The sequence below is a fragment of the Microtus oregoni genome, unplaced genomic scaffold (assembly GCF_018167655.1).
Source record: "Microtus oregoni isolate MIOR12 unplaced genomic scaffold, Mior012 000022F_ref0000154, whole genome shotgun sequence".
Taxonomy (NCBI): Eukaryota; Metazoa; Chordata; class Mammalia; order Rodentia; family Cricetidae; genus Microtus; species Microtus oregoni.
The window spans coordinates 4,451,233-4,471,621 of NW_024543081.1; the positions used below are offsets into that span (position 1 = coordinate 4,451,233).

Here is a 20,389-nt window from a genome sequence, read left to right on the forward strand (position 1 = left end):
AAAAGAAAAGCACTATAAATTGTGCTCTTTAATCACCATTTTCAAATATAACAACAGACATTCCACAGAGAAATTACTAACTCCAAGGACTGGGGCAAAAATAAGTATAAATTGCATGTATAGTAATAAAATACAAGCAGCTAGGAAAATTGGCACACACCTGTAATGCCACCACTCAGCAGGCAGCTCTCTATGAGTTCAAGGGCAGCCTGGTCTACTTACTGAATTCTAGGCCAGCTAGAGCTATACAGGAGATCCTGTCTCTGTAAGAGCCAACCATGATAAGCTAAATAGAAACAGACCACCAAAGGAAGGTCTTTACTTCCAACCATTATCACCTGCCAGAGTAGAACTCAGCCATTCATAAGTTTAACAGAGGTTTTGAGTCTCAGCAGTTTACCCTGAAGCAATACCCGGTTGCAAGAACCACAAGCTGAGATTACCCGAGCACCACCCAAGAACAGACCATCCAAAGGAAATGACTAATGTTCCAACCATTGTATATAGGTAGGATCACCTGCCAGCACTCTCACCAAGACACAGCTAAACAAATGTCAGCCAATCAGGGGTCTTGAACCTTAGAACCCCTTCACCCCACCTCTACTACTATAAAAACCTAACTAACTGAGCTTGGGGCTCTCCAGTTAGAGAGACTGAGTTTGCAAACTTGCATAAAATAAGGTTCTTTGTTTTTACATACAGGATTTGGTCTCCTTGTTGGTTTTTGAGGGACTTCACAGTCTGGACATAATAGTCTCAAGAAAATTTAAAAAAAGAAAGAAAGAAAGAAAGAAAGGAAAAAAAGAAAAAAGAAACAAATATTTTCTGGAACTGAAAACAAGATATAAGCAAAATATTTCCATAGAAGATAAGGTCATTTTCCTTTTTTCTTTCAAATTTCAAGATTTTCCTTACTGTCTAATTAATATAACTATACACAGGAAACAAAAGTAGAAGAGGAACTATGTAGGGAAAGGAAGAAGTCAAACTTGTAAGTTTTCTCATACAGAATCTAAATATTTATATATCTAATGCATATATATATACACATAAAGATGTGAGCAAAAAGGAGGAACTATATGAGAGGAAAGAGGGATCAGCAGGAGGAAGAACATGGGAAGGTGATAGCATATGAATATAAAAAAGTACAATAAGCAGTGGTAGCGCACACCTTTAATCCCAGCACTCAGGAAGCAGAGACAGGCGGATCTCTGTGAGTCTGAGGCCAGTCTGGTCTACAAAGTGAGTTCCAGGACAGGCTCCAACGCTACAGAGAAACCTTGTCCCAAAAACAAACAAACAAACAAAAAGTACAATAATATATACATATGAGAATATCATAATGAAATCCATTGTTTTGTGTGTCAAAAACTAATATTTAAAAAGTGGAAAGATATTGTCTTGTTAAAAAAGAAGAAAGGAAGGAAGGAAAGAAGGAAGGAAGAGAAAAGAAGAAACTGGAAGACAAAAAAGGCAGAAAGTAGAAACAACCCAAGTATCCATCAACAGATGAATGAATAAATAAAGTAAGACACAGGCAGCTGAGGGGTGTAGGTCAGTGGTAAGGTGTATGCTTAACATACATACATTGCTCTCAATCCCCAACACCAAAGAAGATGGTTATAAAAACTAAATATTACTCAATATCAAAAAGGAATTCAGTGGCAGAAGGATCTCTGTGAGTTCAAGGCCAGTCTGGTCAACAGAGTGTTCCAAGAAAGCCAGTGATACATAGAGAAACTTTGTCTCAAAAACAAAACAAGACAAAACACACACACACACACACACGAAAAAACAAATACCACACAACTCCATTAATATGAGGAAATTAAAATACTTTCAAAGACAGAAAATTCAAAATTCAACAGTAGTTGCCAAGGGGCTGTGGTACAAAGTTTCAATCTGCCAAGATGGGGCAGGGTTGTATTTCCAAGATGAAGTGGTTGCCTTGCACATGCTAGATCCTGGGTTCATCCCTAAGAGAGCAGAAGCCTCGGGAATGTTTCTGGAATAAGCACTCCAACACCAATGAGAGTAGACAGAGGAATGTATTCACCAGATAGTTCCTGAAAGGCCTAGGTTTTGAGTCCAGTTTGCAGACTCATTTTATACTCAAAAACCACAAGGTGGGGCGAGTGAGCAAGATTGGTCAGGTTGTTGCTGAGCTATTTCTCCAGGTCATTCTGTTCTAGGTACCAAGTGAAGTCATGCTTGGCAAAAGGCAGTATAAGCAGTGCTTTAAGTAAATCACTAAATAAATCAGTGTGCAATAATTGGTCTTTCCTACCTTATTCTATTCAAGGGGGTAAATAATTGAGAAGATAAAAAGTTCTGTAAAAATAATTTTTTTAAGTTCTGGGGTTGAATAGTGAAGATATACAGTATGGATTGCTACAGTGGTAGATTTCAAATTACATACATTTTATCACAACTAACTTGAAGTTAGTTGAACTTGGGGTAGTCCAGCTAATTGGGAGGCCGAACCAGGAGAATCACTAATTCATCACTAACCTAAGCAACTTGATCAAACCCTCTCTTTTAAAAAATTCACTTCGCACCAGGCGGTAGTGGCACACACCTATAATCCCAGCACTTGGTGTGTGTTGGGGGGGGGGGGGCAGAGGCAGGCGGATTTCAGTGAGTTTGAGGCCAGCTTAGTCTACAAAGTGAGTTTCAGAACAGCCAAGACTGTTACACAGTGAAACCCTGCCTTTAAAAAAATCATTTAGCTATGCATGATGACTCATACCTTTAATATCAGAACTCAGGAGGCTAGAGCAGGTGAATCTGAGTACTTCAAGGCCAGCCAAGTCTACAAAGTGAGTTCCAGGTCAGCAGAATCACACAGAGAAACCCTATCTCAGAGAGAGGTGGGGAGAAAGACCCTGACCAAATCTAGTAGCCTTTGTGTAATTTAGCCGATATGGTGGGTACACCTTTAATCATAGAGCTCAGGAGACAGAGGCAGGTATGAATCTCTGTGAGTTCGGGGTCAGTCTGGTCTACAGAGAGAGTTCCAGAACAGCCAGCGCTATACTAAGAAACCCTGTCTCAAAAAAGCAAAAAGACAAAAACAGATAATTTAGTATAAACAATTTAGAACAACTAATGTACAAAAGGCCTTTAAATACACACTTTTTATTTTATTAGCTTAAAAATATAACTAATAATTAAATAGCTATAGAATTTGTATATAGAAGGGTCAGCTCTCAGTAGGTAAAAGGTATTTAGTGTGCAAGCCTGGCAATCTGAGTTCAATCCCCAGAACCCACATAAAGGTAGATGGACAAAGGCTGGGCATGGTGGTACACGTCTTTAGTCCAGCACTTAGGAGCAGAAGGCGGGGATGGGGATGGGATCTCTGTGAATTTTCAGCCAGTCTGGTCTACAGAATGATTTCCAGGCCATCCAGGGATACACGGTAAGCCCTTCTTAAAATTAAAAAAAGGGGGGGAAAAAGTATGTGGAAAGAACCAACTCCAAAAAGTTGTCTATGTGTATGAATGACATGCATGACCCCCCTCACACATATAATGTACATACATACACAATAAAAATTTTAAGAGATTTTATTTTGTTTTGTTTATTTCTTTATTGAGGTAGGGTATCTCTATATAGTACTGATTATCCTGGAACTCACAGAGAACTGCCTGACTCTGCTTCCCAAGTGCTGGTTTAAAGGCTTATGCCTGGCCCAAGATTTTATTTTATTTTTAATTACATGTATGTGTGTGTGTATCACATGAATGAAGGTACCCACAGAAACTTCCAGTCCCCTTGGAGCTAGAATTCCAGGTGGTTGAGCTGCCACTTACCAGGGTCCTTAGAACTCAAGTCAGGTCCTCTGCAAGAGCAGTGCATACTTTTAACTTCAGTCATCTCTCTAGCCCCATAGCACTGGGGTTTTTTGGTGTGTGTTTGTTTGTTTTTAAGAACTTGAATGAGGGAACTAAAGAAACAGCTCAGCAGTTAAGAGCACTGACTGCTCCTCCAGAAGACGCTTGTTCAATTCCCAGTAAACATGACAACTCACAACCATCTGTAACTCCAATCCCAGAGCCTCCGAGGGCAGTGCATGCACATATTACACAAACATGCATGCAGACAAAACACTCATGCACATAAAAACTTTTTTTTAACTAAAAAAGAAAGCGGTTGCATACCTTTAATCCCAACACTTGGGAGCAGAGACAGGCAGATTGCTGTGGGTTAGAGGCCAGCCTGACCTGTATGAGTTCCAGGACAGCCAGGGCTACAAAGAGAGACCCTGTCTCCAGACACAAAAAAAGAAAAAAAAAATTGTTTTTTAAAAAAATTTTCTATGGTTTCTATGGAACAGAGCTAGGGAAAGGGGAGGATCACAACTCTAATTTTAAAATTCTAACTTAAAAAGGGATTTTAAAATTAGAAGCCTTGTAAAAAGTTTTTTGTTCTTGCCAGGCAGTGGTGGCACATGCCTTTAATCCCAGCACTTAGGAAGCAGAGGCAGACGATCACCTGGTCTGTAGAGCAAGTTCCAAGACAGCCAGGGCTGTTACACAGAGAAACTCTGTCTCAAAAACAAACAAACAGGGGCTGGAGAGATGGCTCAGAGGTTAAGAGCATTGCCTGCTCTTCCAAAGGTCCTGAGTTCAATTCCCAGCAATCACATGGTGGCTCACAACCATCTGTAGAGGGGTCTGGTGCCCTCTTCTGGCCTGCAGGCATACACACAGACAGAATATTGCATACATAATAAATAAATAAATAAATAAATAAATAAATAAATAAATACAAAAACGAACAAACAAACAAAAGACATGTTCTCCCTGCCAGGTGTAAACGTGAATTTTTTTTGGGGGGGGGGGGTGTTGATAAAGGGTTTCTCTGTGTAGCCCTGGCTGTCCTAGAACTCACTCTGTAGACCAGGCTGGCCTTGAATTTAGAGATCCACCTGCCTATACCTCCACAATGTTGGGATTAAAGGTGTGTGCCACTGTCAACTGGCATAGCGCATGCTTTTAATCCCAGTAATTGAGAGGCAGAGGGAGGTACTCTCTAGTTCAAGGTCAACCTAGTGTCCTAGGGTACAAAGTGAATCTAGAACAGCCATAGCTATATGGTGAGATCTAGTCTCAAAAAATAAATTAAATTAGAAGTGTGTGTGTGTGAAAGAGAGAGACAGAGAGATAGATGCCTCAGCATTAAGAGCACATACTGTTCTTGCAGAAGACCCAAAGTTAGTTGCCAGCATCCACACTGAGTGACAAAGAGTGACTACAGCCACTTGAAAGTCCAACTCCGGAGGGTCTGATGCCTCTGGCCTCCAAGAACACCTGCACTCAAGTACACAGACTCAAGTATACATAAACACATAATTAAAAATAAAATTAAAAGCCGGGAGGTGGTGGCGCACGCCTTTAATCCCAGCACTCAGGAGGCAGAGGCAGGCGGATCTCTGTGAGTTCGAGACCAGCCTGGTCTACAGAGCTAGTTCCAGGACAGGCTCCAAAACCACAGGAAACCCTGTCTCGAAAAACCAAAAAATAAAAAAATAAAATTAAAATCTAGCCAGGTATGATGGTATACACCTTTAATCCCAACACTTGGGAAGCAGAGGAAGATAAATCTTTAGTTCCAGGCTAGCCAGGACTACAAAGTAAGACCCTCTCCAAAAATAAATAGTTAATTAGGTTAAAATTTAAAATCTTTAAAAAATATATATGGTAAATGGCCTGATGGACAAACTTGTTTGAGTATTGAACCAGGAGCAAGGAAAGCACAGTCTAGACTAACTCCAGACACAAAAAAAAGAGAAAGAGAAAATGGGAATACTGGCTTTAATCAGAAGTGACCATCCTAAAACTCTAGACCTCTGTAATGAAAACCTTTCTTACTGTGGCAATAAAATAGTGCCAGCCACTCAATTGTTGATTCTCCTGTCACATCCATAAACAAGGATTGCAACTCATAGGGCAGTTTAGGGGACAGAAGAAGCCCTGAGATGTTCTGATGAGGGGACTGTTTGACATCAGCCTGCCATGTTAAGGATCAAGACCTATGATCCACAGGAAATTGGAAAAGCCTTTTCTCTGGGTCAGGCTCAGAGTAGCTTCCCTCTTCCCTAGTGTTTACAGCCTAAAATCTCAGGTGTCTCCATCTTCTGCAGATACCTCATGCAGAACTGGTACTCCCTGTGCTATACAAAATAAACATGCTGAACTTCCCCAATGTGGCAGTTGGTGCAACTTCATCAGAGTGCACATAACCCACCTGGCCCCAATATCTGTTCTTTCTTCATTCCCCCACTGCCCCTACTCAGGGTTCTAGAGCCAAGACACCCTGGAAAAGGAAGAGCAAGTAAAAGAGGAAGGAAGGAAGCTGGATGGAGCAGACAGAAAGGATGAAGGCTACTGAACAGTACAGATGGGATGGTTACCACAGAAACACCAGGGAGATGACAATCAACAGAGATATAAAGATTTTTCTTTTTTACTCTCCAAAGATTTTGTTTATTTTTGGTTTTGAGACAAGGTCTCACTATGTAGCCCTGGCTGGCCTGGAACTTACAGAGAGCTGCCTGCCTCTGCTTTCTGATTAAAGGTGTGTGCTACCATGCCCAACATAATCTCCAAATCTTCTACTTGTTGTTGTTTGTTTGTTTGTTTGAAATAGAGTCTAGAACTGTAACACAGGCTCAGTCTAAACTCTGCATCTACTGGGATTACAGGTATGAGTTACCACCATCACATCTGGCCCAAAAATCTTCAAATGTTAATAACTACACTACTTTTTAACACTGCCCAGGACAATTGAAGCCAACAGAGGCCAACAGGTTTTCCTGCTCACCCTTTCAATCCCAGCCAATTATACTCTGAGTCCTCCATTGACTGATAGCTCAACCTGTGATGCAAAACACAGGCTGGAACATTAAAACAGCATTTATTTCTCATAATTCAGGAGTCTAGCAGAAGTCAAAATCAAGGTGCCAGCTGGTTTTTTTCCTAGCACAAACAATTGCCATTTTAGCTAATCCAAATTTGAGATCCTTACCCTCATGTCTTCATCTATCTCAATCCCCCCCCACCTTTGGTTTTTTAGACAGGGTTTCTCTGTGTGGCCACAGCTGTCCCAGAACTCACATAGATTGCATTGTAGACCAGGCTGGCCTCAAACTCATAGAGATCCACCTGCCTCTGCCTCCTGAGTGCTGGGATTAAAGATGTGTACCTCCACCACCCAGCTCCTTAATCATTTCTTAAAGGCCCACCTCCAAATATGACTAGATTGGGGGTTAGGGCTTGAATACATAATGGAAGAGCACACAATCCAATCCAAAGCACCCTGCCTACCTTTGTGTTCCCATCCCACCAAGGTGACAATGTTAAGACTTACAGGTACAGGGGCTGGAGAGATGGCTCAGTGGTTTAGAGCACAGACTGCTCTTCCAGAGGACCTGGGTTCAATTCCCAGCCACACATAGAAAACAAACAAACAAACAAGACTTACAGGTACAGCATCTGCCTTGCAACTACTCTACAGTGAGGACTAAGCACCGGGCAGGTGGATCCAGTATTAGCCTAGAGTTAGCTTGTTTGTGGTGGCAAGCTCTTGGGTGGTCCAGTAAAGTAGTTCAGCAAAGACAGGTGACTTCAACTCAAATTCCCACTAAACATCAGGACTCTGCCAGGCTCTTCATTTCTCTTGTTTTTCTCAGGAACATCCTCCTATGCGTTAGATATGATGAAGACACAGTGAAAAGTAAAACTACTCTTAAGTGTTGCAGCTCTTCCAGTTAAGGATAGAGCTGGCCAACGTTGTGAAGACACTGCTGTTCAGTGACTTGGCCCCACCGTGAACCAAATAATGACACCCAGCCAGAGAACTAGAAGCAAACAGGCCAGAACGTAACAGTACGCTCCCTGGCTACAAAGACCACACATAAAGGCCAGTTTCTGTCACTGATCAACTTTATCATCTTTGGAAAATGCCTGATGCATGTGTAATAGGAAAAAACATGGCTCCAGAAAAGAGTACCACTGCCTAGAACAGTGCAAATACCAGACACCTCCAAGGAACTTAGAAAATGAATCAACTACAGAGAACCAAAGGTTCATCAAATTACCCTACTCATAAGAAAAAGTACTAACACTATGCTTGTTCTCAATACAGTAGTGCTAAGAAATCAGAATGGGAGCCCTTGGCTAAGGACTGGCAGGATAGTGCACACTGTAGCTGAGATTAAGGAAAAACAGCTAGAGACAAATTTGATAGCATTACCAAGACCAGAGTGATATCTTGATGGTTAAGAGCACATACTGCTTTTGTAGAGGACCTGAGTTCAGTTTCCGCACCCCAGAGGGAGGCTCACAACCTCCTATAACTCTAGCTCCAGTGGCACCTGATACCTCTGGCCTCCAAAGGCACCTGCACTCACATACACAGACACAGAGACACAAACACACACATGCAAGTGTGCACACACATTCACACACAGAGAGATTAACAAACATATACACCTAATTAAAAATAATAATAACAATAGTCAGGTGTGGTGAAACATGCCTTTAATCCCAATACTCTGGAGGCAAAGTCTGGCTGATCTCTGTGAGTTCTGGGCCAGCATGGTCTACATAGTGAGTTCTAGGCCAGCTAAGGCTCAGCAGTGAGACTTTGTCACAAATAATAACAATATACCCAGCAGTGGTGGTGCATGCCTTTAATTCCAGCACTTGGGAGGCAGAGGCAGGGAACCTTTGAGTTTGAGGCCAGCCTGGTCTACAGAGTGAGTTCTAGAATAGCCAGGGCTACACAGAAATACTGCCTCAAAACTAATAAATAAATAAATAAAATAAAATAAATTACTAAACAGGCATAAGATAACACTAAAAAGCACCAAAAAGGAAAGTGGGGCAATGAGCAAAGCTGAAGTGAAAACAGGAAGTACAAAAGAACTAAAAGCCAAGGAACTCCAACTTTAGGATTATTCCAGCCACAATTCAGAGAAGTAATCTCAGGGACTGGAGACATGACCCAGCGGTTAAGAGTACTGGCTGCTCTTCCAGAGGACCAGAGTTCAGTTCCCAAAAACCACATGACAGCTTACAACTGTCTGTAACTCCAGTTGCAGGGGATCTGATACCTTCACACCAATGCACATAGAATAAAGTTAACTAAACTATTAAAGAGAGAGAAGCAATTGCTAGCACTACATGGACCTTGCAATATGTGGGCACTGCAAAGGCCCAGTTGCTCAAAGCTCAGAACAACTCAGTGCTTCAGGCTGTCTACTGTAACATCCATGCACAGGCAAAAAGCAGAAGCCCACTTTGGTCATTTCTTTCTTTTATTAAATGTACTAGAATACGGTTACCTTCTTGAAAGAACATACCATCAGCCACTCCTTAGGTTCTCCAAGTCCTCAATTCTGTGTTATGAGCTTTAATATAGGAATTAGATGATGACAATATGTATCTCACAAGGTAATCTGAAGCCAGGTGTGATTACTTATGCAAGCCTGAAATCCCAGCACTCAAGAGGCTGAATCAGGAGCTTTGCCACAATTTCAAAACCAACCAGAACTGTATACTGAGTTACAGGCCAGCCTAGGTAGAGAGTAAAACTGTGTCTGAAGAAATAAAAACTAAAAATATCCACCAAAACAAAATATAATACATGCATGGTGTTTTACTCTTTGGGGGCCCGCCACCCAGCTACCAAATAAATACACAGAGACTTATTCTTACTTATGAACGCCCAGTCTTAGGTTACTTGTTTATAGCCAACTTTTCTAACTTAAATTATTCCATTTCTCTTTAACTATATTTGCCTCTGGGCTTTTTACCTCTCTTTATTCTGTATATCTTTCTTTCCTTCTTACTTAGTGGCTGCCCATTTCTCTTTCCTGCCTAATTATTGGTTGGCCAGCTCTTTATTAGACCAATCAGGCAAGCAAAATAACACAGCTTCACAGAGTTAAACAAATACAAAATAAGTCGGGCAGTGTTAGTGCACGCCTTTAACCCCAGCACTCGGGAGGCAGAGACAGGTGGCTCTCTGTGAATTCGAGGCCAACCTGGTCTACAAGAGCTAGTTCCAGGATAGGCTCCAAAGCTACAGGGAAACCCTGTCTCGAAAAACCAAAAAAAAAAAAAATTATATATATATGAATGCTGCTATGGGACAATGGTCTTGTGCCCTGTAAAGATTTGTCAGTTGTACTGGCTTAATGAAATGCTGATTGGCCAATAGCCAGGCAGGAAGTATGGTCGGGGCAACCAGAACAGGAGAATTCTGGGAAGAAGAAAGGCTCAGTCTGCAAGTGGTCACCCAGATGCAGAGAAAGCAAGATGAGAAGACCTCACTGATAAAAGGTATCAAGCCACGTGGTTAACACGAACAAGAATCACGGGCTAGGGGCTGGAGAGATGGCTCAGAGGTTAAGAGCATTGCCTGCTCTTCCAAAGGTCCTGAGTTCAATTCCCAGCAATCACATGGTGGCTCACAACCATCTGTAGAGGGGTCTGGTGCCCTCTTCTGGCCTGCAGGCATACACACAGAATATGGTACACATAATAAATAAATAAATATTTAAAAAAAAAAGAATCACGAGCTAAAGTTAATAAGAAGTCTGAGTTAATAGGCCAACCAGTTTATAATTAATGTAAGCCTCTGTGTGTTTCTTTGGGACTAAATGGCTATAGGATCTGGCAGGACAGAAACCTCTGTCAACAGAATGCAACACATTTTTGCCTGTTTAAACAAATATTCCACAGCATAAACGAGTATAACACATCTTAAACTAATATTGTCATTAAGCACAAGCAGGGAGGATGATAGGGTAAGCAGTAGCCAGAGAAGACTTCCATGAATAAATCCAGCTTGAGCTTCATTCATTCTAAATGAATGACCACAGACCTCAAGGAAACATTAAATATAGCCTAGATTCCTATTCTTTCTCTAGGAAGTGGTTTCCCACTTTTGTAATAATAGTGATGAGCTGAAACAGCTCCTTGCCTCAAGAAGTGACGTCTAAGCCAGGTACAGTGGCACACCTACACACCTATAGTCCCAGCACTCTGAATTCCAGAGGCTCAGAAGCATCCTTGTGATTTCAGGCCAGCCAGGGCTATAGAATGAGACTGTCTCCAAAATCAAACCAAACCAAACCAAAACCAAAGACTGGCTGACAATATATAGAACAATGGAAGGGCACCTGCCTAGCATACAGAAGTTCGTAGGTTCGATTTCCAAAACTCCCAAAAATGATTATGCAGCTATTTATATGGGATTTTGCCTAGAGTGATGGCTCAATTCTTTTAATCCCAGTACTTGGAAGGCTGAGATAAGAAAATCATTTAGTTCAATGCCAGTCTGAACTACAAAGTGACACCCTGTTTCAGAAAAAAAAAAAAAAACCACAGGGGAGGTGGTGGTGCATGCCTTTAATCTCAGCACTTGGGAGGCAGAGGCAGACAGAGCTCTGAGTTAAAGGCAAGCCTGATCTACAGATCCACAGATCGAGTTCCAAAACAAGCAGGGCTACACAGAGAAACCCTATCTTGGACAAAACAAAAATTACAAGACACCACTGCCAAGCATACATAAGGTTTGATCCTAGCACAGAAAGAAGAAAAGGAAACAGGGAAAGGAGGGAGGGAAAAGGAAAAAGAGGGAAGAGAGAAAAGAAGACAGACGGAAAACTGGGCATTTATAAATATCCCTTCATAAATTTGCAAAGATCAACAAAACACTAGCAAACCAAATCATACACACAAAAAGAATGTACATCATGCCAAAGATAATTTATTCCAAAAATGCATTTTTTAATATCTGAAAAATCAATCAATATAACATACCACAAATCAAAGAAAATCAAATAACCATCTAAATGGATGGAGAAAAAGCATTTGAGCAAATCCAACACTCTTTCATTATAAAAACATTCCAGGGGCCAGTAAGATCACTTAGCAGGTAAATCACTTGCTGCACAAGGCAGATGACCTCGATCTTGGGAGCCCACTTAAAGGTGGAAGGAAAGAACTGACTTCAGCAAGTTTTCCTCGACTCCCACATACACACCATGGCATGCACATATTAACATATTATACTCACACAATAATAATAAATAATAACTTTTAATTCCACAAAATTGAAATAAAGGCAACTTTCTCAAACATTGAAGGCCCATTATTATCAGTTTTATTTAACACTGTTTGGGGATTTCTATTCAATGCAATCAAGAAAAGTAAAGCAGGGAATACCAATTGGGAAGGAAAAGTAAAACTATCTTTATCTGCAGATATAATAATGTAAGTAGAAAATACAAAGGGCTATACTATGAGAACTAATAAGTTACACAATGTTGCAGAATATGTTACCATTATACATAACCCAAATATATGTTTGTACAACAACAAATAATTAAAAACAATATAAAAATATTTACGAGCCGGGCGATGGTGGCGCATGCCTTTAATCCCAGCACACGGGAGGCAGAGGCAGGCGGATCTCTGTGAGTTCGAGACCAGCCTGGTCTACAAGAGCTAGTTCCAGGACAGGCTCCAAAGCCACAGAGAAACCCTGTCTCGAAAAACCAAAAAAAAAAAAAATTATAAAAAAAAAACTATAAAAAAAATATTTACGATACTATCAAAAGACAAAACAGCTCGGAATAATTCAAATGAAAATGAACCTTTACAGTGAAAACATAAAATATTGCAAAGAAAAAAAACTAAATGGAGAAATAAAATTAAACGCATAGATAAAAAGATTCAATAATTCAACTCTGAATTTGAGCTATAGATTATATATAGCACCAATCAAACTCACAGCAAAAATAATAACATAAATCTGAGAGCTTATTCTAAAACTAGCAAGACAAGCTAGGGTAGAAAGGGTTTTTTCGGTTTTGTATTTTTACACAGGGTCTTGATATATATATCCCAGGGTGGTCTCACAGTTCTCCTGTCTCAGATCACTGAAATTCCAGGGGTGTGTCATTCCCTGCAAGCATATACTTTATAATTCCATTTAAAGTCTAAGGAGCTAGGAAACTAATCTATAGCGACAGAAATAAGAACATTAATTACTTGAAGATTGAAAGGATGGTTTTAAGGATTGGAAAGGAACACAAGAAAAATTCCACGGTGATAAAAATGTTCTATAATTGAGGTGAGAGATGTCCAAACTAAGTTTTTGTTTGTTTTTGAGACAGGATCTCATTGTGTAGCCCTGGCTGGCCTAGAAGTCATTATATAGATTAGGCTGACCTCAAACTCAGTGAGATCTGTCTGCTTCTGACTCCTGAGTGCTGGGATTAAAGATATGAGCCACCTTGACTATCAACACTAATAATGTTCATACTTGTTAACACTCATTAAATTCATATAGGTAAGATTTCCCCGGGTATGAAATATCCCTCAATAATTTTAAATATTTATTTATTTATTATGTATACAGTATACAATATTCTGTCTGTGTGTATGTCTGCAGACCAGAAGAGGGCAGCAGACCTCATTACAGATGGTTGTGAGCCACCACGTGGTTGCCGGGAATTGAACTCATGGCCTTTGGAAGAGCAGGCAATGCTCTTAACCACTGAGCCATCTCTCCAGCCCATCCCTCAATAATTTTATTTTTTTTTCCTCAATAATTTTAAATGAGATATTGTAAGCAAAATAAAAACAAGACTAAACAGCTAAAAGGATGAAGGCTGCTTGTTATATATAGATACAACATAATTTCCAAAATAATTGGAAAAAAAAAAGTCAGGCAGAGGTGGCACACCTTTAATCCCAGCACTTAGGAGGCAGAGACAGGAGGATCTCTATGAGTTCAAGGCCAGTCTGGTCTACAAAGCTAGTTCCAGAACAGCTAGGGTTACACAGAGAAACCTTGTCTCGAAAAACCAAAATAGAGCCGGGCGGTGGTGGCGCACGCCTTTAATCCCAGCACTCGGGAGGCAGAGGCAGGCGGATCTCTGTGAGTTCGAGACCAGCCTGGTCTACAAGAGCTAGTTCCAGGACAGGCTCCAAAACCACAGAGAAACCCTGTCTCGAAAAACCAAAAAAAAAAAAAAAAAACAAAATAAATAAATAAATAAATAAATAGAAATTAAAATTAAGGCTGGAGAGATGGTTCAGCAGTTAAAAGGCCTGGCTGTTTTTCCAGAAGACCCAGATTCAATTCCCAGCACCAAAATGGCAGCTCACAATTCTCTTACCCCAGTTCCAGGGGAAACATAACCCTTACACAGATATGCATTGCAGGCAAAATACTGATGCACATAAAATTTAAAATTTTTAAATAACTATTTAAAAATTGTAAATTAAAAAGGAAAAAACAAAACAAAACAAGACACAGGGAGCCAACAAGATAGCTTAGGATTTGAGTTTGACTCCAGAAACCCACATGATGGAAAGAACCAACTCCAGCAAGTTGTCCTTTGACCTACACACAAATAAGTAAATGTAAAATAATAATAAGATAAAGGACAATGTGTGAAGTATCCTTTTGTTTCATTTTTCATGACAGGGTTTCCTTCCCCCGGCCCCCAGACTGGGTTTCTCTGTAGCTTTGGAGCCTGTTCTGGAACTAGTTCTTACAGACCAGGCTGGCATTGACTCACAGAGATCCGCCTGCCTCTGCCTCCCGAGTGCCGGGATTAAAAGGTGTGTGCCACCACCGCCCGGCTTTGGGCTTTGAGGTTTCCCCAGTTAGCTCTCTCTACCTTATGCTCACATACCTATATGACACCAGCTCTCAGCTACTCCTCCAGTGCCATGTTTGCTTACTTGCTGCCGTGTTCCATGCCATGTCAGACATGAACTCTAATCTACTGGAACTGGGAGTCCCAAATTAAATATTTCCTTTATAAATTGCCTTAGTCATGGTGTTTTGTCACAGCAACAGAAAGTAACTGTCTTTAGTTAAGGTTTACTATTGGTGTGAAAAGACACCATGATCACAGCAACTCTTAAATGATTATGAATGGGAGCATGGCAGCATACAGGCAAACGTGGTGCTGGAGCTGAGAGTTCTACATCTTGACTCTGAGGCACCAGGAAGTCTACTGACACACTGGGGAGTATTCTAAGCATAGAAAACCTCAAAGTCTGCCCCCACAATCACACACTTCCGCCAACAAGGCCATACCCACTCTAACAAAGCCACACCTCCTAAGAGTGCCACTCCCTATGAGATTATAGGATCATGGGGGCCAAGCCAATAACATTCAAACTACCAAAGTAACTAAGGCTGACTGAATGTAACTCATGGCTATCCTGGAACTTGCTATCTAGACCAGGCTCCTTGAACTCTCAGATCTATCTACCTCTACCTCTGGGTGCTGGGACAGTGTTACACCGTGTTATGCAACTCATTTCTATAAAATGTACATCTCTTTCTCTCAAACATATTTATGTACCAAATTATCTGTTTTTTTTAAAAGGTTTATTTGTTATATATACAGTGTTCTGCCTGCATGTATGCCTGTAAATTAGAAGAGGGAACTAGATCTCATTACAGATAGTTGTAAGCCACCATGTGGTTGCTGGGAATTGAACTCAGGACCTTTGGAACCTTAGGAAGAGTGGCCAGTGCTCTTAACCGCTGAGCCATCTTTCCAGCCCCCAAATTATCTGTTAATAAACTGTTTAGAATGACACACACATACAAAAACAAAACAAATGTCAACTGCCTTGAGAGAGGATACTACACACCGAGAGGTCGTATTATCCATTCGTATAAACTGCCTAGGATGAAACAGTGAAAGGCACAGGCTCTAGGGTTTGGGTTGAACCTAAACTCTCTGATTTATTTGCTTTGACCTCAGATACGTTACTTACTTTGTGTCTCAGTACTCTCATATAATTACTTTGTATGTGATATGAATCTACATGTGTGGAGTGTGCAGAGGCCAGAAGAGGATATTAGGTGTCTTCCATCATTCTCCAATTTTTTTTTAATATTTATTTATTATGTATACAATATTCTGTCCGTGTGTATGCCTGCAGGCCAGAAGAGGGCACCAGACCTCATTACAGATGGTTGTGAGTCACCATGTGGTTGCCGGGAATTGAACTCAGGACCTTTGGAAGAGCAGGCAATGCTCTTAACCACTGAGCCATCTCTCCAGCCCCCCCCAATTTTTTTTTTAAGATAGGGTATCTCACTGAACCAGAAGCTTATCACTGGATTTTTTTTTAATGTGTAGCCCAGGCTGGCCACGAACTTGTGATCCTCCTGTCTCTGCCTCCTTCAGCAAATCCTACCAGCGTGACACCACAACCAGCCTATCACTGGATTTTGGGTTCAGGTTCTGATGAAGCTGGCTGGTCACAGAACCCCTGGGATCCACCTACCTCCAACCTGCACCCTTTGGTTTACAGGAACACAAAGTTAAGTTCAGCTTTTATGTAGATGTTGGGGATCTGAACTAGGGTCCTCTTATCTTCACAACAGTGTTCTTACTCATTGAGCCATCGCTATAGCCCTCATCTATTGACAGGAATATTAAAAGTAACTACTGACCAGAGATGGTAGCATATGCCTGTAATCCCAGTACAGGAGGGTGAAGCCGGAGGATCAGAAATTCAAGGCCAGCCTGGACTACATGAAATCCTTCTTTTAAAAAAAAGGGGAGGGGGGACTGAGATATGGCTCAGTTGATAGAATGCTTGACAGCATCCATGAAGCCCTGGGTTTAATCCCAAGCACTATATGAATTAGCCAATGTGGTACAGCCTGCAATCCTCGCACTTGGGAGATAGAGGAAGGGGAACAGAAGTTTAAGGTCACCCTCAATCTACACAGCAACATTTGAGGTCACACTGAGCAAATTTAGATCCTGTCTCAAAAAAAAATTTTAAAAAAAAAGAAAGAAAGAAAAGAGCTGAATAAAGAACAATTACTGTAAAGATTAAATGAGAGGATATGGATAACATACTTTAAAAAGTGTCTGGACCTGCCAAGCATAGTAGAACATAACTGCAATCGGTCATCATTGTTATTAGTTTAAACGCTGTAAACATTACCCTTTGCGTAGAGAGAGAGAGAGAGAGAAGGGATGCAAAGCCAAACTGCCTGCAGTACAAATCCCGATTCTCTTGCCTCAGTCTCTATCTCTGAAGCAGGGAAATTATAGCCTCTATAGCCTATGGTTACCCTGAGGACTAGATAAAAAATTCCCATATGAATTAAATGTTGAGCTGGGCATGGTGGTGTATGCCTTTAATCCTAGCACTTGGGAGGCAGAAATAAGTACATCTCTGCTAGTTCTGGTTCTATATAGCAAGTTCCAGAACAGCTGGGGCTATACAGAAAAACCTTGTCTCAAAAAAAAAAAAAATTAAATGTAATAGAACAGTATAAATACCCAAACATTATGCTGTGTGCTCTAAGAAAATGGCTATTTCCAAAGCTTTAAACACTATCTCCCTGCTCAAAATTGTATGCTCAGCCTTATCTCTCCTTTGGGCTCCAGATTTTTCCATAAGATATGTTCTTCCTGGACTTCTTAGATGTCTCCCACTACTTTCAGCCAAAGAAAGCCTTGCCTTCTCTAACATCTACCACTACCTCAACCCAGCTTCCCCATTTAATTAAACAATGCCATTACCCAACCATTTGTTCAATAAAGAAGCCTAGAAGTCACTCTGAGCCCTCCCATTCCGTCACACTTCTCAATTGTTTTGTGCCAACAGCTCTACTTCCAAAATACCGCCCTAAGTCAACTGCTGAGGTTTAAACCACAACACTCCACTCCCTACTCATGTGACAAAACTCATAAAACCTCAAGACCCAGCACTTCACCAGTGTCTGTAAGGCTGACCAGAACCGGCTTTCTAAACTAAGCTCCCCCTTAACCTAGACACATCAGTATTATCTAGTTCCTGCAGAGATCTGGGCCTTTCCCATCTCCTCTCTGCATCTGGGCTCTCCTCATCCTGGAGGGCTGTGCTCTGCCCTGCCCTCCCACGCCACCTCTTTATTATAGTTAGCTTCTTTTTTTCTTAAAGTTATGAACACTGACTAGTGTTTTACCTGCATGTATGTCTGTGTGAAGGTGTTGGATCCCGTGGAACTGGAGTTATAGACAGTTGTGAGCTGCCATGTGGGAGCTGGGAATTGAACCTGGGTCCTCTGGAAGAGCAGTCAGTGCTCTTAACCCCTGAACCATCTCTCCAGCTCCTAGGTCTTCAAGATCTTAGCTTAACATGAGAATTAGAGATGTCAGTGGGAAGACCCAGAAGGGAAAAGACATCAAGAGATTAACAGACTTGGTGGGAAAAAAAACTTTTAATTCCAGTTAGAGGCAGGCAAATCTCTGTGAGTTTGAGGCCAGCCTGGTCTACACAGCCAAGAGTATATAGCAAGACCTTGTTTCAAATAAAACAGAGAAAGAGGAAGCAACTTGAACAGATAAGAATGGGGAATGAAGACAATGGTGGCACACGCCTTTAATCCCAGCCCTTGGGAGGCAGAGGCAGGCAGATCTCTGAGTTCGAGGCCAGCCTGATCTACAGAGCAATCTAGGGCTGCCAAGGCTACACAGAGAAATCCTGTCTCGGGAGAAAGAAAAAAGGGAGTGGGCATGAAATACTAAAAAGTCAGCAGCACTGTCAAGTAGGACATAGTTGACGGTGAGTGAAAGTCTAACAGTCTGAATTATGGCCTGGGGACAAGGTGGGTGAGAATGGAGACAAACTGGGGGAAGGGACTACGGAGCAAGGTGAGAACTAGAAAAAGTGACAAGACAGAGGTGAAAGTAATAAACTGGAATCAGTCCTTAACCGGGTTGTCAGCCGCCAGGATCCTAAGTAGCGAGAGGGTAAAGAGGTTCCCTAATGGAAGGAGCTTAGAGAAGAGTATGGGAGAAGGAAGAGGTGATGGGAGGAGGTGGGGACGCACCAGGGAAAGTGACAGAACGGCAGTGGGTGACGGATGACAACTGGGGAACGACTGGAAGAAGAGTGAGATGGAAATAGGTGACGAAAACAAAGTCAGGGCTTGGCAGTGGGCACTGGCGGGGAGGAGAGTGGCAGCGGGGGGGGGGGACACTGGTGGAAAGGTCACTAGCGGCAGGCCAATGAGGAGGAAGGTGTCTAAATGAGAGGGAACATTGACGACTCCCCCCACCCTATATCCAAGCTCCGTCACACCTTTACAGGCGTCAACAGAGGGGAAGGGCCTTGACGGGGACGAGGTGGACAGCTGGGAGGTGGACAAGGAGGCCCCTGACAGGTTGAGACCGGCTCTGAGAGCAGGGGAAACTGGCCGACCACTGACAGGCACGAGAGGGTATGTTAGCTGAGAAGGGGGCTGACGGACAGGAAGGGTTAGCTGGGGGAATGGGGAGGGAGGAATGAATGAATGAATGAATGACGGGAGTGGAGAATGCTGGCTGACTGGCTGACAAGCGAGCAGTCTGGCGGAGGCGCTGACCCCCCGACGAAGCGCAGGGTGACAAAGGCGCCGACTGCAGGTGCTGAGTGACAGCAGGACGCGGTCTGACGGAGAAGGGGGAGGGGGAATCCCCTCCTCTCCCCGGGCCCGAGGAAGCAGCGGGCGCGCGGCCGCACTCACCTGTCCCGCAGCCTGGGGGTCGCGGCGGCTCTTCCAAGGCCCGAGGGAGGCCAGGACGCTCGCAGAGGTGAAGTGCGGACGGCCTGCAGAGGGCCGTACGCACATGGGCCCGGCCCCGCGCGCGGCGCCTTCGGACTCGGGCGCAGCCGGCGGGAGGCTCGGGACCCGCTCGGGACCGGCTCGGGGCCGCGGGCGAGATCGCTCCAAAATGGCGGCGGCGAGAGCGCGCGCGCTCCGGGGACCCGCTTCCGCGCAGGGCTGCGCGCGCGGACGGGGTCGGGGCGCGGGCGCGCCCCGGGGGCGGGGCCACCGGAGGCGGGGCCGAGTCGCGGCTCCCTGCTGGGGTCTGCCCGAAGGCTCTGGAACGTCGCGGCCTCTGGGGCTCTCTGTCCTGAGACGTCTCCGCGACCGAGCTGGCTGTACTAAGTTCCCTGGGCTTCTTCAGTTACCCAAGAGCAGCGGCGCGCTGTGGCCTGCTCGGGTGGGTGCTCAGATCTCCTCCCCGCCCTGTTTCTGAACTGGGCAGCGAACAGCCCTACTTTTTTCTTTTTCTGAGTGCCCAGTACATGTTGCATACGTGTTCATCTAACATGGGTTGGAATTAGTTCAAATGAAAATTAGACTGATTTCCGGTGGCAGGGTAAGCCGTGGGAAAATATTAAAAACAGAGACGAAGCATGTTAGGAATGTCAGCACATGCTAGTTATGAATTCACTGCCTTTCAGCTGCAAGTTCACCAGTGCTGTGCAAAAATACAACCCGGCGTGGGTGGTGCACTTGGGAGACCAAAGCAGGAGGGCAAGCAAAACTTTGTCGCTCCGAA

At 42.9% G+C, this 20,389-nt stretch overlaps 1 protein-coding gene across 6 annotated transcripts in view; it reads right to left on the minus strand.

Annotated features, from left to right (window-relative positions):
* The window catches only part of Ppp6r2 (protein phosphatase 6 regulatory subunit 2), a 92,256-nt gene extending 72,474 nt beyond the window's left edge, over nucleotides 1-19,782 (minus strand). For all 6 annotated transcript variants that reach the window (XM_041672137.1, XM_041672135.1, XM_041672136.1 and 3 more), the window contains exon 1: nucleotides 19,567-19,782. The gene's annotated coding sequence lies outside the window, so the exon portion shown is untranslated. The remainder of the gene's footprint in view (nucleotides 1-19,566) is intronic.
* Between the last annotated feature and the right edge of the window lie 607 nt (nucleotides 19,783-20,389).